The 23172-nt window shown below is 38.7% G+C and overlaps 1 protein-coding gene across 1 annotated transcript in view; it reads right to left on the bottom strand.

Moving 5' to 3' along the window:
• ARSB (arylsulfatase B) overlaps positions 1 to 23172 on the bottom strand; it is a 193065-nt gene that overhangs the window by 83916 nt on the left and 85977 nt on the right. The window lies entirely within an intron of this gene.

The following is a 23172-nucleotide window of genomic DNA, read 5'->3' as shown; positions in this document are numbered from 1 at the left end:
CTCAGCCTTCCAAGTAGCTGGAATTACAGGCATGCGTTACCACGCCTGGCTGATTTTTTGGATTTATTGTAGAGATGAGGTCTTGCTGCCCAGGCGGGTCTCGAATCCGCGGGCTCAGGCAATCCACTCACCTCAGCCTCCCAAAGACGTGGGATTACAGGCTGAGCCACCGGACCCGGCTGCAAGAAGTCTTTATATAGTCTGGATGCAAGACCTTCTCAGATACATAATTTGCCGATATTTTCTCCCATTCTGTAGGGTGACTTTTTGCTTTCTTGAGAGAATCGTTCGCAGAACAATAGTTTTAAATTTTGATATAGTCCAGTATATGTATTTTTTTCTTTTGTTGCTTTTGTTTTTTATCTAAGAAGCACTGCCAGACCCAAGGTCACAAAGATTTACTCGTAAGTTTTCTTCTAAGAATTTTATAGTTTTAACTTTTACATTTAAGTCTATGATCCATTTATGTTAATCTTTGTGTATGCTGTAAGATAGGAATCAGGTTTTCTTCTTTTTTTGCTGTTATTATTTTTTTAATTGACATATAATAATTAAACATATTTATGGGCTCCAGTGAGATATGTCAGTACATATATACAATGCATAATGATAAAATCAGAATAATTAGCATAACCATTACCTCAGACATTTATCAACTTATTACTTCTATCTGGCTGTACTTTTGCATCCTTTAACCAACCTCTTCCCTTTCCCACCTCTAATAATCACTCTTCTGTTTGCTACTTCTGTGAGATCAAAAGATTTTAGCCTCCACGTATGAGTGAGAACATGTGATATTTGTCTTTCTGTGCCTGGCTTATTTAACTTAACATAATGTCCTCCAAGCTCATCCATGTTGCTGTGAATAACAGAATTTCATTCTTTTTATGGCTAAATAGTATTCCATTGTGTACACGTGTGTATACACACACACACACACACACAATTTTCTTTATCCATTCATCTGTTGATGAGTACTTAGATTGATTCTATATCTTGGTTATTGTGAACAATGCTGCAATAAACATGGGAGTGCAGATATCTGCATTTGTCTACTGATTTCCTTTTGATGGAATTCCTGGATAATATGGTAGTTCTATTTTTGGTTTAGGTTTTTGTTTTTGTTTTTTTTTTTTGAGTTGGAGTCTCACTCTGTCGCCCAGACTAGAGTGCAGTGGCTGCTCCCGGCCACCGCAGCCTCGACCTGCTGGGGGCTCCGGCGATCCTTCCGCCTCAGCCTTCCAAGTAGCTGGAACTACAGGCGTGCGCTACCACGCCCGGCTAATTTTTTGATTTATTGTAGAGATGAAGTCTCGCCAAGTTGCCCAGGCGGGTCTCGAACCCGTGGGCTCAGGCAATCCACTCACCTCAGCCTCCCAAGGCATGGGATTACAGGCTGAGCCACCGAACCCGGCTTTCGTTTAGTTTTTTTTTTTTTGAGGAACCTTCATATGATTTTCCATAATGACTATACCAATTTACATTCCCACCAACAGTGCATAAGTGTTTCCCCTTCTCCACATCGTTACCACCATCTGTTATTTTTTGACTTTTTGAAAATAGCCATTCTAACTGGGGGTAAAATGGTATCTCATTGTAGTTTGATTTACATTTCTCTTATGATTATGTTGAACATTTAAAAATATACCTGTTGGTCCTTTGTATCTCTTCTTTTGAGAGATGTCTATTCAACTCATTTGCTCATTTTAAAATTGGATTATTATTATTGTTGTTGCTGTTGAATTCCTTTATATTCTGGATGTTAATCACTTATTGAATAGTTAGCAAATATTTTCTCCCACTCTGTATCTTCACTCCATTAGTACTTTCCTGTGTTGGGTAAAGATTTTAGTTTGACAATCTCATTTGCCTATTTTTGCCTTTGTTGCCTATTCTTTTGCCTGATCTTGAGCAGAGCTTCTCAAGAGCTTCTCTTTTGAGGTCTTCTTCATAAAATCTTTCCTTAGACCAGTGTCCTGAAGCATCCTTCCTGCTTTCTTAGTAGTTTTATAGTTTTGGGTCTTACATTTAAGTCGCTAATCTAGTTTGAGTTGATTTTTGTATATGGTAAGATACAGGGGTCTAGTTTCATTTTTCTGCATATGGATGTCCAGTTTTCCCAGAACTATTTACTGAAGAGACTGCCTCTTCCCCAATTAATGTTCTTAGTGTCTTTGTCAAAATCAGTAGGCTATGAATATGTGGATTTATTTCCAGGTTCTCTATTTTATTTCATTGGTCTATGTGTCTGTTTTTATGTCAGTAACATGCTGTAATGGTTACTACAGCTTTGTAGTGTATTTTAAAGCTTGGTAATGTGATCCTTCCAACTTTGTTCTTTTCACTCAGGATTGCTCTGGCTGTTCAGGGTCTTTCATAGTTTCATACAAATTTTAAGACTTTTAAAAAATACATTTCTGTTGAAGAATGTAATTATTATTCAGATACGGATTGCACTGACTCTGTAGATTGCTTTTGACAGTATGGTTATTTTCATAATATTAATTCTTCCAATCCATGAACATGGGATATCTTTCCTTTTTTTTTTTTTTATTTTTTAGTGTCCTCTTCAATTTCTTTCATCAGTTTTTTTTTGTTGTTGTTGCTGTTGTTCCTTGTATCTTGTAGAGATGTTTTACCTCCTTGGATAAACTTATTCCAAAGGTTTTTTTTTTTTGGTAGTTAATGTAAATGGAATTGCTTCTCTGGTATTTTGCTGGTGGTGTATAGAAATGCTACTGATTTTTGTATGGTAATTTTGTACCTGCAAGTTAGCTAAATTTGTTTTAAGTTCTAAGGGTTTTTTCATGGAGCTTTTAGGGTTTTCTATATATAAGATCATGTCATCTGCAAACAGGGAAAATTTGACTTCCTCATTTCCAATTTGGATGTCCTTATGTCTCTTGTCTAATTGCTCTAGTAAGAACTTCCAGTGCTATGTAGAATAAAAATAGTGAGAGTGAGCATCCTTGTCTTGTTTCAGATCTTAGAGAAGCTATCATCTTTTCCTCACTCAGTATAATGTTGGCTGCGGGTTTGTAATATATGGCCTTTATCAAGTTGAGATGTGTTCCTTCTGTACCTAATGTATTGAGAGTTTTTATTATGAAAGTATGTTGAATTTTATCAAATCCTCTTTATGCTCTATTGAGATAATCATATGAATTTTGTATTTCAGTCTGTTGATGTGATGTATCATGTTTATTAATTTATGTATATTGAACCATCCTTGCATCCTTGGTATACATCCCACTTGATTACGGTGAATGATGTTTTAATGTGCTGTTGGATTCTAATATTGTTGAAGCTTTTTGCATCCCTGTTCATTAGGGATATTGGCCTATAGTTTTCTTTTCTTCTTGTGACCTTGTTAGGTTTGGGTATCAGAGTAATGCTGATCTTGTCAGATGAGTTTAGAAGAATACTTCCTCTTCAATTTTCTGGAAGAGTTTTAGAAGAATTGTTATTAGCTCTTTGATAGAATTTTGCAGTGAAGCCATCAGGTCTTGGACTTTTCTTTGATGGGAGACTTTATTACTCATTACTTTAGATCTCATTACGTATAATTGATCCATTCAAGGTTTCTATTTCTTCTTGGTTCAATCTTGGTAGGTTATATGTATCCAGGAATTTATCCATTTTTGCTAAGTTTTCTTATTTGTTGGCATATAGTTATTCATAATAGTCTCTAATGATCCTTTGTATTTCTATTGGTTTCAGTTGTAATGTCTCATTTTTCTGTTTGTGATTTTTTTCTCCTTCATTCTTAGTCTAGCTAATTATTTGTCAGTTTTGTTTATTTTTTCAAAAGTCATCTTTTTGTTTCCTTGATCTTTTGTGAGGTTTCTTTTTTAGTCTCAATTGTATTTCTGCTTTGATGTTTATTATTTCTTTCCTTCTACTAATTTTGGATTCGGCTTGTTCTTGTTTTTTAGTTCCTTGAAATGTGTTGTTTGGTTATTTGAAATCTTTCCACTTTTTTGATGGAGGCATTTATTACTATAAACTTCCCTCTAAATACTGCTTTTGCTGTAACCCATAGATTTTGACATACTGTGTTGCTAATTTCAGTTGTTTCAAGACTTTAAAAATTGTCCTTTTACATTTTCTCTTTGACCATTAAGGAGCATATTGTTTAGTTTCCATGTATTTGTACAATTTCAAAAGTTCCTCTTGTTATTGATTTCTAGTTTTATTTTATTGTGGTCAGAAAAGATACTTGGTATAATTTCAATTCTCCTAAATTTCATGAGACTTGTTTTGTGACCTAGCAAGTAGTCTATCCTGGAGAATGCTGTAAGTTCTGAAGAAAAAGATGTGTGCTCTGCAACTGTTGAATAAATGTTTTGTAAATGTCTATTAGGTTTATCTGTTCTAAAGTGCAGTTTAAATAAAATGTTTCTTTGTTGATTTTTCTTCTTGATAATCTGTCCAATGCTGTGCAGGGTGTTGAAGTCCTCAACTATTATTGTATTGTAGTCTATCTCTCTCTATTGAACTAATAATATTTGCTTCATATAATGGGATACTCCAATGTTGGGACATAAATATTTATAATTTTTTATATCCTCTTGATGAACTGATCATTATGTAATGTCCTTCCTTGTCTCTTTTTACAATTTTTGACATAAAGCCTGTTTCATCCAATCCCTCTTGGTGTCAGATCTGACTTGGTCTACCAGCAGCTGTAGCTGTGTTAGGTTCCAAGTACCAGTGTTTGGAGTAGATGTAGGGCCGAGGTTCTAGGAATAGAGTCTTGTGAACCTGTCATGGCATCTGAGTCTTGGGGGTGCAGATCTTCCCTCTGTGGCAGAGTTGGATGTAGGGTCCCACAGAGCCAGGATCTCTGATGCTGAGGAACACCCTCCCACCCAGCAGCGCAGTCCTAAAAAACCAAGATGCAGGTGTAATTCTGTCCTTGTGTGCAAGGCACAGCATTAGTCTAATTCCAGTGAAGAAAGGGTGCTCTGGAGGTTTGAGCCCTGAGGGCAGGGTATGGCTGCAATTTGGGAACCTGCACTAATAAAGCTCAGTGGCAACTAGGGTCCCAGAGAATGAGATACCATGTAGTGGTGACTCTAGACCTAGGGATGGTGGAGCTTGGCCTATCCCAGACTCTGTGAGGCCAGGAGCAATAGCAGCAACTATCTCAGAATGGCAGAACACAGCTGTTATTTTGGGTTTTGGAGCTGGGAACAGAGCAGTGATGACTCCACTCCCCAGGGACAGAGGTATCTTGACAGCTCAGACTCTAGGGGGCTAGTGTAGTTCCAAGAAAGAAGGGTGCTAGAGTTGTTTGGCCTGTAGGGTGGAGTGTCTCAGCCCAGCTACTGCCCTGTTTCTCTGAGATGCAGAACACTAAGTGAGCTCCTGGGATGTGCAGCTGCTCTGCTCTGTCAGGGCACTGATTCCCCAGAGAGAGATGTACTTCTTCACCTTGGGTTCTGGAGGTTTGGCTGTTCTTGGCGAACCAGGCACCAGTTCCCTGGGATGCAGGATGCTGCTTCCCCACAGGGCAGGGTGCCACTTCAGCTCCAGCCCAAGGGGGAAGAGGGAGAGGTGAGTGAAGCAGTTCTGCCTCCACCTGGCCAAACAAGGAAGGGTATAGTAGCTGCTTGCAGCTCCTCTTGGGGATGTCAGGTCATTGGGCTAGGGCAATTCAGCAGTGGCTTAGCCTTAGGGATAAAGGGAAGCCATGGATACTTACCCCCAGGGCAAGACACACTTCAGTCATAGTCCCAGTTCCAGGATAGCATGGCACAGTAGCTATGGGGACCACAGAGTGCAGAGCTGGGCACAGTGCCACTCCCTCTCTTGAGGGAGCACAGCTGTGTGGACTACAGGTAGCTCCCTCAGCTGGTCTTACTGCCTATGAGGACAGCAGTGAACCCCAGTGATGAAGTCTGTAGGTGTCCAAGGTGTTGATGGAGGTTGCTGGGATCCTCTTGCTTATCTCCTCACTGAAGACAAGTTCTTCCTTGTACCCAGTTGATGCTGGTTGGGGATGGGGTAGTGGAGGACCAGCATTTCTTCCTGTTTTCTATGTGGGCATCCTGGGTTTCTGTGCTCAATCAGGGTTATCTGTTACTTCTCTGACACACTCAGGTGCCCTCCCTTGGTTGTTTGTTAAAATGAAGTTGTTTATTTGTTGCTCTGGCTGTCTTTGTGGGGGGAAAGAGTGGTGGGGCTTCTAGTTGGCCATCTTGCTAATGTAACTCTCTTTTAACTTCATTCTTTTCCAAGCAGATATTCAGTTGTCCCGGCACCATTTGTTGTAAAGACTATTCTTTCCCAGTGGAACTGTCTTGGCACTCTTGTCATTTTAACACACATCTAAGGTTAAGAATCACTGCTCTTTAGTCTTGCTGTATTAGGTTACCACATTTGGTTATATGTTCTAAATTCTTGAATTTTTTTTCTATAGAGTAAAAGATGAGTATTTAGCTTTTAGAGCAGTTATAAGCCCATATATAATGATAATGGTTTCCCCTTGAAAGGAAGTCCGGTTCTTCAGAAAGTATCTTAAGGAATCTATTGATAACTTCCTACAATCATTTCCTTGATATGCTCCTGCATACGGATATTAGTACCTTGAACACAAAGTTTTAGTAAAATGACACAATTCCTTCTTCAGAGGTGTGTATAGCAAAGCAGGTTAGAGAAAAAAAACTGTGTATTGTATGTTCATAACACAGTTTCAGCAATATCAACTGTGTAGTCACTATAAAATTGTGGAAGAATTAGTGGCCTTATCAAAACCATGACATGGTTATGAGCTTGATTATTGCTATATTATGTGTTAGTTTCTATATTCCATGTGTATCTCCATATGTCCACATATATGTATGTAGTCATTTATGGGTAATGCTATAAATACTGTAGAATTCCAGAACACTTTTATATGTCATACTGTTCCAAAGTTTCATCTCTATACAGTCGAAGCACCAGAAAGCAGGCCTTCTTTCTGACTGATGCCAAAGACTTCACTCTCTCACATGCAGCATAGCATTGTCCTTGGGAGAAAACTTTTCTGGGTGTGCATGCCAACTCCACAATTTGTTGGCTATATAAACTCATTAGTAGAATATAGATAAAAGTACCTATCTTACAGGTTGAATTCCATGGGGGCAACAAGACCCCCTTTTATTGTAAAATGTAGATCCTGACTCTGCAGACATGGGAAAAATGTAACCACAGACACAAGACTATAACCTGAGATGAAGATACAAGAATAATATAAAGATAAAATGGAACATGAATATTCCTATCCATTATTCTTGCTGGCACGTGCTCCCTTTATGGCACACACTGGGGTGGATATAGCTTTAATTTCTAAGACATGTTACGATGTTCTCTCCCACATGAGATTCCCTTTTTAGAAACACATTAGGCTCAGCCTTTGGATGTGAATCCGCTGAGCCGCTACCAGCATGAATAAATGCCGTTTCCTGGCAAAGTTAAAAAAAAGAAAAGAAACACACTAGTGTCACTATAGCTAAGTCACACAGTCTACTCATTATAGGTTGCATATGAAAAAATATATATATATATATATATATTGCAATCTGTTATCTAGTAATATTCTTTAGTGTTTGGGTTAGGCCAATGGTATAGTTTAGCTATATAAGCAACACTGTCTTCACTAGACTATTGATTTCATTTGTGAAATTTAATTCTCTAAAAAACAACTGTTCTAAAAGACATTAAGTAAGTAATAATGAGTTTTTCAATAATCACATAAGTTTATGAACATTTTAGGTTTCATGGTTTTAGGTGAGCCAAAGCAATGGATGCTTTTATAACAGCAACTCTGAGGTCTCCAGGCTGACAGGAACAAAGCAGACTCTCTAACTGACTTTGTGAAGGTGGACACCCATGGGACAGTTCAAGGACTGTTCCTGCACAAGGATCACCCTGCCCCATATAGCGGGATGGCGATGGCAGTAAGTAGACCAAGATCTGTGTAACAATCTGCATTCACTGCTCACCACTTAATGACAAAGTCTTACCTCTACGCAAGTGAAACGGGCACGTTTTGTTCATGCCTGTAACAACCAAGCTAGAGTTACTTTTGGTTTTTGTTTGTTTTGGCCAGGTTAGTTTTAAATAATAGTAGCTTGCATATTATGTGCCATACACCGTTTCAAATGCCTTCTGTGTATTATCTCCTTTAATCCTCAATACAGTGTGGAAGAGACAAGCTTGGCACAGTGTGGTTAAATGACTTACAAGATTGTGTGGTTGAGCAAGCGACAGAACAGGGTTTGGAACTCAGGCAGACTAACTCCTGAATGCCCATGCCTAACAATTATGCTGAATTGTTTGCTTAGGAAAATGTACACAGGCCTTGATGTCTCCTAGAATGTGTTATGTCTCCGTTCATTTAGCTTATTTTTAAGGCTTCACAAACAAGTATCTCTATTAACTGAAAATGCCTGTATTAATAAAAGAGCTAATCATTTTCTTCATCCTCTTCTCTCAAAGATTTATAAATTGGTATATGGTTATCTCTGATGATAATTCAGTGTTATATTTAAATTTACCCCAAATTTCATATTTTCTAGATTAACTTTATTTACAAAAACAGGGCAAGGAGACACACACTGATCAGTGACTAGTTTCCAATACACTATAAATATTTTCTAAAAGTCTAACAGTTTTAGACACTGAGATCACAGAACTGTCCATTTATAAATACTTTCCAGTTTTGACTTTCATTTTCCTATTAGTTGAAGGGTGGGGCAGTGAAACATTTCCCATAAATAAATGAAATGCTATTACATTCCATACTCCTTTTACCACTAACTGTTGACCATCTGTCATAAAAGACACACCCTGGAAGGTAGTATCAAATTTTTAGAAATAAAAATAGCCATGGCAATATTTTCTGCAGAGAAATTTTGAAGAAAAAAGGCAAGAAAAACAGTTACTGATGAAAACACTGAAGAGATATCCACAGGGTATTTTCCATCCTGTTAACCCTTCATAAGCATTGTTATCATCTTCACTTCAGCTACTGGTTCTTACTATGTTCAGGTACTATGCTGTTTTGAACACATGCTTTCACTAAATCCTCACATCAGTGCTGACAGCATAGCTAACAAGCACTGCTGTCACATTTCACGTGACAAAATTAATGCTTAAAGACATTAAGTAACTTGCTCAACATCACACAAATAATTAATGGAGGAGACAGGATATGAACCAGATCTAATCATAGAGTGTACATTTTAAACCACTATACTAGTGAAATTCCTTACAAGACTTGTCTTCTTATGTATGTGAGAGGTGATCTTGGGTTTGCATAAATCCCATGCTCCTTGAAAAGCCATTTCAACATGCAAATATTACCATGAAAAAAGAGTTTAAGCATGAAAATTAAAACATTTTGATTCAATTTGGTGAGGAAATATATAAGTTGAATTCAGTTGATCCAGAGTTATATATGGGAAGATTTTTTCATGTACATTTGTATTCAGAAGACTTAAGTTTTCAAAGTACCCTAATCAAGAAAAAAGTTGTATTACAAAAAAAATCACTGAATCATAGCCTTCAATACCCTAAATATAATCTTCGCCTATTCATTACTGAAAAATAATTGGTAGGACTTGTGGGTTAGTGTTAGGACAAACTGGAGGGCCTAACATGCCTTTCTTCCAATTTCCATTTTAATATCCATGAAGAATTACAAAAAGATTAAACTGACAACAGCATTGGAAACTAGAGAGAAGACCAGATGCCCAAGTCCTGAGGGGACTGTCACAAATGCCAATGCTGAAGAGACTAACGACATATGCTTGGATTTGACCATAAAAATCAAAACCTGATCCCAAAGAAAGTAGAAAAAGATGGATTCACTTTGCCTACCTCAAACAATAGGACTCGGGGACCAAACGATGTCTCATTAACTGTCTTCAGAGTAAGCTCACCATGCTTCCCTCACCCCAGCCACCTTCCTTTCTGTGTCCACCCAGGCAGCAGATGCCAGACCACATGGGAGGAGGTCAGGTAGGAGGTGTAGCTTCCTGGAATGTGAAGCTGCCTAACAAAACATTCTGAAGCAACCCTCAGTGCATCCATATTGTGAGTGTTGGGTAGAAGCCCTTTTATCCAAAAGGTTGGTAATTTGAGGAATAAAAAACAATATACCATTCCTTAAACATTTAACTTTAACTTAAAAACATGACAGATGGATAGATAGGTAAGCAGTCACTTGACCGTCTTTGAATATAGGGCTACTGGTTATAGTTCCCTATCCCTTTTATTTTATAAATTATGTATAATGTTTCATCTACAGTTTCTAGTACTATTTTTCTTAAAATGGAGCAAGAACCTAAGAACGTGAATTTCTAGATTTTCACAGAATAATAGAGGTCATCTAAATTTAAATCTTTTCATTTATCCTCCAAGAAAACCATATTGATAGGCTGGGCATGGTGGTACACACCCATAATCTTAATGCTTTGGGAGGCCGAAGTGGGAGGATTGCCTGAGGCCAGGAGTTCGAGACCAGCCTGTGCAACATAGTGAGTCCCCATCTCTACAAAAAAAAATTTAAAACTTAGCCAGGTGTGGTGGTGTGCACCTGTAGTCCCAGGTACGCAGAAGGCTGAGGTGGGAGGATCACTTCAGCCCAGGAGCTCAAGGCTACAGTGAGCTCTGATTGTATCATTGTACTGCACTGCAATGGGTAACAGCGCAAAACCCTGTCTAAAAAAAAAGCTGATGAGGAAAGAAAATAAAATCACCCAAAGTGCAAGCCTATAATACCTATAATACAAGCAGGAGACAGAGGGTATTTAAACCCCAGGTAGAAGTGAGGAAGAAATTCTGAGACCTGAAGAGTCAGTGCCAGTATGCACCCTAAGGCAAGATCAGGCCAGGATTATTCCAAAGACAGTGAGAGGCACAAAAGGGGAAGGGGTTCAGATCATGTCTGAGAAAGTGAACTCCAGAAAGAAGGCATCACACCTAAGTGAGAAAATATTAATACAAGTCTGATACTTGGTGGATCAGAGCACTGATCGGGACTGGGGAGTGTAGGGGAGTCAAAGGGGAGTTTAAGGAAGTGGTTTGGACAAAGAGGTGCAGGACAAGAGGGGCTGGCTCAGGCAGGCACCAGTGCTGAGAGTGGAGCAGTCAAAGAATAAGGTTGCTTTGGAAGATGGGTGGCACAGGGAAGGCAGCAAGTGTCACAGAATCATGAGAAAGCAGACCCGAAAGAAAGGGGCTAAAGAAATTGTACTTTATTGTAGCAATAGCTGGTGCTCTGGAACTGAGAAGCACATTAAAATATCCAAATCCCCACCCCAAAGATTGCCAGCTATTGCAGGTTCAGTAAAACCAACAAACACAAACACGAACAACAAAAAGAACCCAGCATCCACACAAAGTTACCACGCCAGATTTAACAAAAAGAAATGAGAATCCAAAAATCTGGCAAAAGAAAACATTCTACTACTATGGGGAAAAAAAGTCACAAAGCAAAGGAAAATTGTTACAGAATATTTCAACATGAATTAAATATAATTAAACCAGCAACTGCCAATATTTTTTTAAGAAATCCATGATTCAGAAACTTAAAAACCCAGACACCAAGCTAAAAGAAAGAAACTGATAAAGAGGCAAAGTCTCAGAATTGCTGAGATATTGTATATAACCCTCTCTATGTGAAAACATGTAGAGAATAGAAATGAAAAGAAAGAAGATTCAAAAAAAGAGGCAAAAGGAATCAGATAGAAATGGATAGAAACCAAATACATGTAAAGAAGATTCAATAATACCTGTAATTGGAATTCCTAAAGAAGAAAAACAAAACAATGGAATATAATATTTAAAACAATAATTTAAAAAACTCTGACATAAAGGAAGATCTGAATGTACAAATTTTGCATTTAGAAAAACTAACCCAGTATGGTCACCTTTAAGACACATCTAGAAAGGTTTAGACTTTAAATAATAGCAATGATAATAAAAATATTCTGTGGCTCCAAACAAGAGGACCAAGTCAATTGCAAAGGAATAATTTTTTAAAAAGTCAGCACTGAATATATTATTGTATCTAAAACTAAAACAAAATTGTGGATAAAGAAAGATATTACAGATTACATGCTCTTACAAAGTAAAAATAACATTATACAAGTAACAATAAAACTGGCAGAGAAAGGAGAAAGGGTAAAGTGGCATGAGCTATTTGATTTCCCTATGGGTAATAAGTAGGAGTTGAAGGTGTCATCTAAAGGTGACAAACTGAACAGTGGAACCTAAGTAAGAACAAAAGGACTAGGAGAATTATATAAAAATATTAGTATAATGGTGAACAGTAGGATAAAATACAAATTGTTCTAATATTAAAAGAACAATAAAAGGTCTAATAAAAGGTCAAAGATTAAAAGTAAATATTAAAAAACCAATCTGACAAAGCTAAGAATAAAAATAGCAGTCACAGCAATATATCTAAACTTATCTACTGAAATAAAACATTTCCCGAGTTGTACCACAAAGAAAAACCAGACAATATACTTAATAATTACAGGATACACGTCTTTTCAAGTACAGAGAGTAGAGACACCAATAAAGGCCATATGCCAAGTCTAAAATCTAAAAGGATTAAAATAATAAAAAGTATGTCCTCTGATCACAACTAGAAATAAACTTGAAATCAATAATATAACTAGAGAAAACTAAAAATATTTGGCTATTAAACAGCACACTACTAAATATATGTGTCATGGCCAGGTGCAGTGGCTCACACCTATAATCCCAGCACTTTGGGAGGCTGAGGTAGGAGGACTGGTTGAGCCCAGGAGTTTGAGAGCAGCCTAGCTAATACAGTGAGACCTCATGTCTACAAAAAAGAAAAAACAAAAACAAATAATTAGCCAGATGTGGTGGCGCATGTTCATAGTCCCAGCTCCTTAGGAGGCAGAGGTGGAAGGACTGCCTGAGCCCAATAGGTCAAGGCTGTGGTGAGCTGTGGTCATGCCACTGTACTCCAGCCTGAGTGACAGAGACATTATATATAACTTTCTCTATGCAAAAGCATGTAGAGAATAGAAATGAAAAAGAAAGAAGATAATGATTCAAGATAAAAAATGAAGAGGCAAAAGGAATAATATAGAAATGGAAAGAAACCAAATATATATAAAGAATATATAATATCTGTAATTAGAGTTCCTAATATATCATATCCTAAAGAAGAAAAACAAAGCAATGGAATATAATATTTAAAATTCAAAAATAAATAAATACATGGATTAAAGAAGAAAAATCACCATTTTCACCATTCCTACCATGACAGTTACTGATATTTTTGGCATAAATTCTACCTTGTCAGATACCAAAACTGCAATCCCAACTTGTTTTTGGTTTGCATTATGACACTTACACTTTGCTATAATGATACTTAACAGAAGAAAATAAAAGAATGTCTATAACATCTTGAGAAGAAAACATTTGACAAGAATTCTTTGTCATATTAACAATTATGTTTGAAAGTAGTAGAAATAAATTCTTTCAAAATGTAAAAATTCAGAAAAACTCATCATTAGGACATCTACTGAAAAATTACTTAAAAATATTAACCAACTAATCAAAAGATTAATTAAATGCCAGAACTAAAGAAGGGGAAAGGTACATAATAAGAGCACTGGTAACATTAAAGATACTTAGACATATATATCAAAATGTATATATAGGGAGATCCTCCAAAAACGAAATTTATTTACAAAAAATTGTGGTGTTTATTCTTACATGCTTTAACTTCAGTCACCTTCAAAGTACTCCCCGTTTAATGCAATATACCTATTGAGATGCTTTTTCCACTGCTCAAAACAGTTTTTGAACTTGTCCATTTGATGCCTTTTAGTGCTTCTGCTGTATTTTGTTTCACCTCTTTCACATCAGCAAAATGTTTCCTTTTGAGGACTTTTTTCATTCCAGGACACACACAAAAAAAGTTGCTCAGTGTGAGATCAGGTGAATAGGGGGAGTAGGGCACTAGAGTCATGCAGTTTTAGGTCAAAAACTGCTGACCACTCAGGGCGGTGTGGGCAAGAGCATTGTCATGGTGGAAGAACCAGTCACCTGTTCGCCACAACTCGGGATGTTTCTTCCACAAATTTTGATGCAACCTTCTAAAAACTTCTAGATAAAAACTTTGGTTGATTGTTTGATCTGGAGGAACAAATTGCAAGTATACTTACTACAAGGGGCCTGCCCTCCAAAAGATAATTCTGGGTTTTTGGGGGGTCCCTCCATACATGAATTCACTACATGTGATTACAAAGTTGAATGCAGGAGATGAAACTTGAAGTTATAAGATTTACAATATTCTATTTCAAAAAGCTGGATCTATGCTTCTAGATTGAATTGTAAACACTCTTAAAAGTAAAAAATAAGCCGGGCTCGGTGGCTCAGCCTGTAATCCCACACTTTGGGAGGCTGAGGTGAGTGGACTGCCTGAGCCCACGGGTTCGAGACCCGCCTTGGCAACTTGGCGAGACCTCATCTCTACAATAAAATAAAAAAATTAGCCGGGCATGGTAGCGCGCGCCTGTAGTTCCAGCTACTTGGAAGGCTGAGGTGGAGGGATCACCGGAGCCTAGCAGGTCGAGGCTGCGGTGGCTGGGAGCGGCCACTGCACTCCAGTCTGGGCGACGGAGTGAGATGCCAATTCAAAGAAAAAAAAAAAAAGAGTAAAAAATAAGTCGGGCTCGGTGGCTCAGCCTGTAATCCCACGCTTTGGGAGGCTGAGGTGAGTGGATTGCCTGAGCCTGCGGGTTCGAGACCCACCTGAGCAACTTGGCGAGACCTCATCTCTACAATAAATCAAGAAAAAATTAGCCAGGTGTGGTAGCATGCGCCTATCATTCCAGCTACTCGGAAGGCTGAGGCAGAAGGATCGCCAGAGCCCAGCAGGTCGAGGCTGCGGTGGCCAGGAGCGGCCACTGCACTCCAGTCTGGGTGATGGAGTGAGACTCCAACTCAAAAAAAAAAAAAAAAAAGTAAAAAATAAGCAGGAAAATATTGGCCAAGAAAGTAAAGGCACATACTTTTTTCTTTGGATACTTCTGCTTTCAGCCAAAACCAAGTAACAGGAAAAGTAGATTTACTTACCCACTTGCCAAAAACAACCCAAAGAAAAATAGACAGAATATACAGATGAAAGTTTTCAAAATACTGGATATCAGGCAAAAAACAATAATCCTCGAAAGATTGGAATAGAGGAGGAGTTTTATTGTTTCCATACTTACCACCTCGAGAGTTTCCAAGCCCTGCTGCAGAGAAGGGTAGCCGAAGTGTACCTGGCACAACCCTGAGTGGAGGGAGATAGAGCTGAGAGTCCAGGGAGCCCAAGTGAATTAGAGTTCACAGGACAGAGCACCAGGGAAGAGAAAGTTTCACAGGAGGAGGATCCTGGATCTCTGCAGAGGATCCCTTAGTTAGCTGAGTACTGATGAGAAGATGCATGTGGGCAACCTGCTCACAACTGGGGAAAGAACCATCTGGAAGGATTGCAGGATTGAGGACTCACAAGGAGTTGGGAACAGTACCTGTTCCTATCAGCCAGCCTAGAAAAACTCAGTTCATAGGCCACCGGGTAGGTTCCTAGAGAGGACTTTGACTCAGTAGTGGGGAAACACTAGACCTAGACAGAGTACTGCTCTGGACCTGCCTCATAAATCACAAGAGCATACCCAAAAGGATTAAGCTGTTTCCAGGTAATTTAATAGCATCTCAGAACAAAGCAAGAATTAGAAGAATACAAAAATATCCAACACCCAAAAATGTAAAATGCACCCTGTTTGGAATCAAATCAGAGATGAAAAGAGACGGCAATCTGACCTGTATAATGAGGGGAATAATCAATCACAACCAATTCAGAACTGACACAGATGCTGAAACTAGCAGGGCATTAAAAACAGTGATTAGCACTGTATTTTACATGTGCAGAAAGTTAAGCAGGCACAAGAAGATACAAAAAAGACTTCTAGAAGTGAAAGCTGAAATGTGTGAGATGAAAAATATACTGGATGAAATTTATGCAAGATGAGACATTGAGAAAAAATTAAAAACTTTGAAGGCTTAGTAATGGAATCTATCCAAAATGAAATGCAGGGAAGAAAGAATTAAAACAAAATGAAAAGAGCATCATTAAGCTGGAGGACTACTTTAGGTGTCCAAAAATGAATATGTATATTCTTCCTAAATTAATTTACAGGTTTAATCTCCTTCAATCCAATTTATAGGACGCTTTCCTTTTAATTTAACAAAATAATTCTAGAGTTCATGAGAAAAAAATGAAAAAGTGAGATTAGTCAAGAAAATGTTATGAAGGAAATAATAATAAGGAAGAAGCTGATAACTATTTTGACCAGATATTTAAACATGCTCTAAAAAGACAATGATTACAACAGTGAGGTGCTAGCATGAGCATAGGAAAGCCAGTGGACTAGAACAGAGGGCACCAAGACAGGTCACATTCCTGATGAAGACTTAATGCATAACTAAGGTGCACCATACATCAGGAAAAGGGATCTATTGTTCACTCATTGCCTGGATTCCCCTGTTAATATTTGGGATAAAATATCATTTCAGACTGGATTAAACATAATTAAAAAATAAACTTGGCTGGGCTTGGTGGCTCAGCCTGTAATCCCTCACTTTGGGAGGCCGAGGTGAGTGGATTGCCTGAGCCCGCGGGTTCAAGACCAGCCTGGGCAACTTGGCGAGACCTCATCTCTACAATAAATCAAAAATTAGCCGGGTATGGTAGCACACGCCTGTAGTTCCAGCTACTTGGAAGGCGGAGGCGGAAGGATCGCCGGAGCCCACGCTGTGGCCGGGAGTGTGGCACTACACTCCAGTCTGGGTGACAGAGTGAGACTCCAACTCAAAAATAAAAAGTTATGCCTGGCATGGTGGCTCAAGACTCTAATCCCAGCACTTTGGTAGGCTGGGACGAGAGGATTGCCTGAGTCCAGAGGTTCCAGACCAGCCTGGGAAACTTGGTGAGATCTTATCTCTACAATAAATCAAAAAAGTAGGCAGGTGTGGTGGCATGTGTCTGTAGTTCCAGTTACTTGGGAGACTGAGGTAGAAGGATCGCCTAAGCCCAGCAGCAGGTCGAGGCTGCGGTGGCTGTGAGCATGCTACTGCACTCCAGCCTGGGTGACAGAGTGGAACTCCAACTCAAAAATAAAATAAACTTATAAAGTATGAATCCTTTAGTTTTCCTTTTTGTCAAGCAACCTTATGAAATGTCTTGCAACAACCTACAGGCTTTTTTTTTGAGTTGGAGTCTCACTCTGTTGCCCAGACTGGAGTGCAGTGGCACACTCCCGGCCACCACAGCCTCGACCTGCTGGGCTCCGGCGATCCTTCTACCTCAGCCTTCCAAGCAGCCAGAACTACAGGTGTGCGCTACCATGCCTGGCTAATTTTTGATTTATTGTAGAGACGAGGTCTCACCAAGTTGCCCATTTGGGTCTTGAACCCATGGGCTCAGGCAATCCACTCACCTTGGCCTCCCAAAGTGCTGGGATTACAGGCTGAGCCACCGAGCCCGGCCTATAGGCTTCTTATCAAGCTGAAAAGCAGAAAACTATATAGAACTGGAGAGCTTGGAGAAGGGTGTCCCCTAGAAATGACAAACATGATCTGTGACTTGGAAAAAAGAAAAAGTGAAGCAGTTGAAGGCGCTCTATTCCAAGTGGGTGCACTCCAGAACTGCTGATGTTTCTTCTATCATGTCAGTGTTTTGAAGCAGGCCTAAGAGAAATTAATAACTATACAACTAATGAAACTTCTGATGCTCTCAGCATAGACAACTCTGTTTTTCATCCATTACTGGCATTCCTATTTCATGAGCCTCTTTTGTAATTTTCAAAAACTACCATCATCGTGAAAATGGTATTTCCATGTCTGGAAAAAAGTTCCAGACCTCTGGGCACAGATCGAATGTCTCTGACATTTGGCTATCCACTTGTTTTTGCTCTTTGGAAAAGAAGCTCCAGACGTCACTGAACTTGGTTGATTTCTGTCAGCAGGCACTGGTGCTAAATGTTCTGCCACCATCACTGAAGAAGTCTTGACTAATGCTGAGAGGATCATCACCTTCATTAGGGTTGGGCAGAATCACTTTTTCAGGAACTTTCATCAAGAAATGGGAGTAGAAAAAGCCCAGTGTTTCATTTACTAAAAGAATTTGCTGAATTTCCAGATAAGAAGTCTTTAAATGCTTGACTGAACTTTGGGCAGAAATCTGACTTTTACGAAAAAAAGGAGGTCCACTATCTCATGCTTTAGCATGCATGGACAGCAACTTTGGCTAATTTTTTGGTTAAAGCCCCAGTCGCCATTGTGTATGCAGTTGAAGAACGAAGACCTACTATTCCCTGAGGCTGGTCACTAGGAGAAGGCAAGGGTGACCTGACTCTTACAACTTCTCTGCAGGCAGACCAAACTTGAGCCAAACTCTTAAAGGTTACTTCTGATCAAAATAATCTTAAGATTCAAATGTGAATTTACAAACCAAAATTTGGCTACAAGGACAAACATCAATGATGTAAACTTTGTCAAAGATTATAACCTCAGTAAATTGAGGACAAAGGACATTACTGGAAATGAATTCAACTGTTTCTCAACTCAAGCCTACCCTCATCTGACAAAGTATGCTAGAGAGCTTTGATTCCATTTGCTACTGTGTGCTTGTATATGCCAGGGTTTACAACATTTTTGTCCCCCAAACAAAACAAAATAAAAGAAAACAAAAATAAAAGCTGACTGGATGTCAAGCATGCCACAAATCTTGCCACCTCAAAACCACTCAAAGCTTTCTTTTCAAGTCAAAGCCCTACAGCCTTAGCATTGAAAGTTGGTGATAACCTGACTTGAAGTTCAAGTTTTGCTTTGCTTGGAAATTTTTGTTTTATTTCCTTTTTACCATGAAGTGGGCATTAATTTTTGTATTAAAATGAGCAAAAGAGGCATAGGTTTGTAAAGAATGTTTTTCATAAGTTTCCTACATACGATTACATAGAAAAGAATGTGGGCTGAGCACAGTGGCTCAGCCTATAATCCCAGCACTTTGGGAGGCCGAGGTGAGAGGACTGCCTGAGACTGGGGGTTCGAGACCAACCTGGGCAACTTAGTGAGACCTCATCTCTACAGTAAATCACAAAACTAGCCGAGTGTGGTGGCATGCATCTGTAGTTCCAGCTACTTGGAAGGCTGAGGCGGAAAGATTGCCTAAGCCTAGCTGGTCAAGGCTGCAGTGGCCGTGAGTGTGCCACTGCACTCCAGCCTGGGCGACAGGAGTGAGACTCCAACTCAAAAAAAAAAAAGAAAGTGTAGTCAATTTCTAATATTGCAAAATAAGTTCGAACTAGCTCTGTGTAATGTCTAGATACTTATTTCCTGTAAGTTGACAGTTTTCAGAGTCTCAAAGAGGTCTATGATCTCAAAAGACTGTCTAAAAAATGCTCTCCTGATTTAGGTACTAACCTCACATAACACATACATCATTTCATGACAATTTAAGAATTATATGGAAGAAAATCAAACAACACTTGGAAGAAAATACAAATATTTAGTACATCTCAAGCTGGGAGAAAGCTTTCTGGATGAAAAAGCAAGAGAAAAACTGATTTCATTGACAAATAAACATCAATGTCCAAAACATCAGCAAAATGTAAAAGTCAAATAAAATAGAAAAAATGTTGCAAGAACTACAAGTCAAAAACATGATGTAAAAGCAAACAATTCAGCGCGAAAATACACTCTTCAGTAAATAAGTGTAAAAAGACACGAAGTGAATATTTTCAAAAGAGAAAATACAAATGGATATAAACAGTGAAAATTAATCCCTTTAATAATAAAAAATCAAATTAAACCAAGACCATTTTGTCTATGATATTAGCAAAGGTTTCTCTAAAGTGATATAAGGAAGCAGTCAGAAGAAGATGAGCACCTTCACATACCCTTGGACTAAGAGACTAACAGCAGCACCGTGGTACAGTCTTTCTGGGAAGTAATTTTGTGGTATGTATCAAATGCTTTTAAAATGGTGTTGAGTGCACCTTGGTCTCTGAAGTTTTGCTGAAAAATCAACTCACAAAAGACAGATTAATAGGAAAAAAGATATACAGGTGTGTTTAACACGTCTACATGGAAGTCTCAAAATGAAGACCCAGAGACACAGAGGGGAAACTGTCCATTTTTAGGCTTATATTTAACAAAGTGTGGACAGTGTAAAACAAAAATGTAGAACAAAAGTATAGACCAGTATTGTATGAAAAGGGTAGGATACAACGCTGATAGACTGAGTGGGGAAACCCAGCAAAGCCTGTCCAGCTAGATTCTTCTTGGTCTCTCTGAATTCGAATTACCTCCTCCAGAGGGTGAGGCAAGACCCTCTTTGGAATGGGTGTCTTTCTTATAACCTACAGACAAACTAGGTAGGTCAGATAACTTTTTTAATGGCCAGTTAGTACATGGACAGGGCAGAGGGAAAGTGAGAGAAACAGTCATAGGTTTTATGACTAGCTTTGGAGAGAAGAGGTTCTGGTTTCTACGACTCACCTTTGGGGAAGAGGGATGCTAGTTTCTATGGCTAGCCTCAGGGGCAAATGGAACTGAGAGACAGGAGGGCAGGAGAAGGTCAGAGAAAAATTTGCTGCTGAGGCATTCATTTTGGAGTATTGTTTTGGGACCCCCAACGTTAATCACTTTCTTTGACCAAGTTAATTTCAAATCATTTATATCTAAGGAAAATTATTCCAAAATATAGACAGAGATTTTATGTAAAAATAGTTCAATTCAGTGTTAATATGTTTAAAAAATAAAAAACGATCAAAGTTAGTTGGACCAGTAACACACACCTATAATCCCAGCACTTTGGGAGGCTAGGACTGGAGAACTGCTTGAGCCCAGGAGTTAAAGACCAGCCTGGGCAACATAGTGAGACCTCATCTCTACAAAAAAAAATAAAAAAAATTAGCCAGGTGTGGTGGCGCACACCTCTCATCTCAGCTACTCAGAAGGCTGAGGTAGGAGGATCACCTGAGCCCAGGAAATCAAGACTATATTAAGCCATGATTGTGCCACTGCACTCTAGCCAGGGTGACAGTGAATATGCTGCCACTGAAGTGTTTGCAATGAGTTTCTCAGATGACATGATTAAAAATCAGTGATCTGTTAAATGAGGAAAAAAGATGTAGAAAAAAATTACTGAAAATAAAAATTTAAGGAAATATGACAAGATGTTTATGGTATTGTTTCCAGGTGGGATTTCAATGACTACTTTTATTTTCTGTACCTTGCAAATTATCTGCAATGAGCATATATTACTGACACTTGGGGAAACTGAATTAAATTTAAATTAAACACACCAAGTTTAGATCACAGACAGAGGCACAAATATTTTTAAGAAAAAGGTCATCTCATATGAATGAGCAAATAATGAGTTTAAAGTTTCAAAACAACTGGTGAAGAAAAGGTTTCATTGTTTGTTTCTCGGTTTAACTGTTCAGTGGCATTAACTTTTCGGTGACTTGGATGCTGTTGAGTGTTCTTGAAATGACCATTGTCACCAAACTTAAAAATCAACTTCTCAGGCAAGAATATGAGGAAACAATTTAAGGCTGGTGAGGATTTGAAAAGAATATGAAAAGAATATGATTTATAAGAAGAACAAAAATAACAGTTGGAAAAAGTGTGAAGAAATGGCCACCTAATGCCATAAATTTTGCTGCTTGAGAAGTGATCTTTATAATTTAATAAGAGATGAGAACCTTCCCTAATCCCACCCTCCCTGAGTGTGGCCACAGCTTCCTACTTTTAAAAGCTTTTTATTGGAAATAATTTCAAATGTATAAAAAGTTGCAAATGTAAGAACTAGTGAAAGAACTCTGATGCCCTTTACCTATATCCTTTTCTTCTTACTATTGGAGTTCATTTGAATTCTCTTTCTCTATACACATGCATATACACACACAATTTTTCTGTGAACTATGTGACGTTATATTAAATACATCATGGCTCTTTACTCCTAAATCTCCAATGTGTATTTCCTACTAATAGAAACATGAATCCTACTATTTTGAGCCGGGACAGCTGGAGTGGGAAGAAGAGGGAATGGCATGATCAGCCATTTCCCCCAAACAGCTGCAACACCAAACAGAGGTTGAGAGCCAGCACTAGACAAATGTAATTATTCCATCCATAAAAATAAAGTCTCCAGTGTATGTACATGTATTTATAAATTGAGTATATGTACTAGCCTACTAACGTATTATGCTTCTTATAAAATATATACTTTAAAACGGATAAGGTAAAATGAACACAAATACAAGATTCAAAGTTTTCATCCTGCACCCGAAGACAGCATCTTGCATCCTTGAATGTATATGCCTTCCCCTCCTGGGAGGCCACTGCTCTACACTGTGGGGGCTAAACAGGAAAAAGAACACCATGATTTCCAAGGCTGAGTCTGGGTCCTGCTGCCTGGGAGTTTCTCCTTCACACCTGCCAGTGCTCTCTACCACAGCACACTGTCTTATTGCCTTCATAGCTCTTATCACCACTGGAAGCCATCTTGCTTATTTAAGTGCTTATTTAAGTCTATTATCTCTCCCCACTCCCCACTGGAATACCAGTTCCTTGAGAGCCAGGATCCTACCATCTTGCCCATTTCTAATTTCTCAGCACCTAGAACAGGGCTCGGCGTGGAGTAGGTGCTCTTAGAGATTTATTAATGAATAGAACTGAACATCCCCTGGCTCCCATTCCAGCTCTTTCTCCTGCTTGGTGTTCCATTCTTCTAGCAGGTAGCAGGGCCCCTGACCCCCTGCAGGAGGCTAACAGTACCCTCGCCTCCTTTTGAGCAAAGCTTCTCAGCTTCAAAGACCTTCTGTAGCGGTCAGAGGCTGAGGATAACTTGGTTCTTCCTGTAAAACACAGGCCCACAGTCTCAAATTTGAACTAAAAAACATATAATTAAAATATCTACTGAAAGGTACCTATATAAACCTAGAAGACACTTAGCTTATTCTTAGTTTAGTCTTTTTCCTCAGGATAACCATTAGAAAGCATTCAGACATTCTACTGCAGGACAAACAGCAGCCTATCATCCCATCCCCTGTGGTAAATCTCCTTCAGATACAAGATCAG

Source organism: Carlito syrichta, unplaced genomic scaffold (assembly GCF_000164805.1).
Source record: "Carlito syrichta isolate Samal-C Ts95f unplaced genomic scaffold, Tarsius_syrichta-2.0.1 Scaffold288869, whole genome shotgun sequence".
In the NCBI taxonomy this organism is placed as follows: Eukaryota; Metazoa; Chordata; class Mammalia; order Primates; family Tarsiidae; genus Carlito; species Carlito syrichta.
Note: the sequence above shows the minus strand (reverse complement) of the source record. Positions and strands in the feature narration are given on the sequence as shown.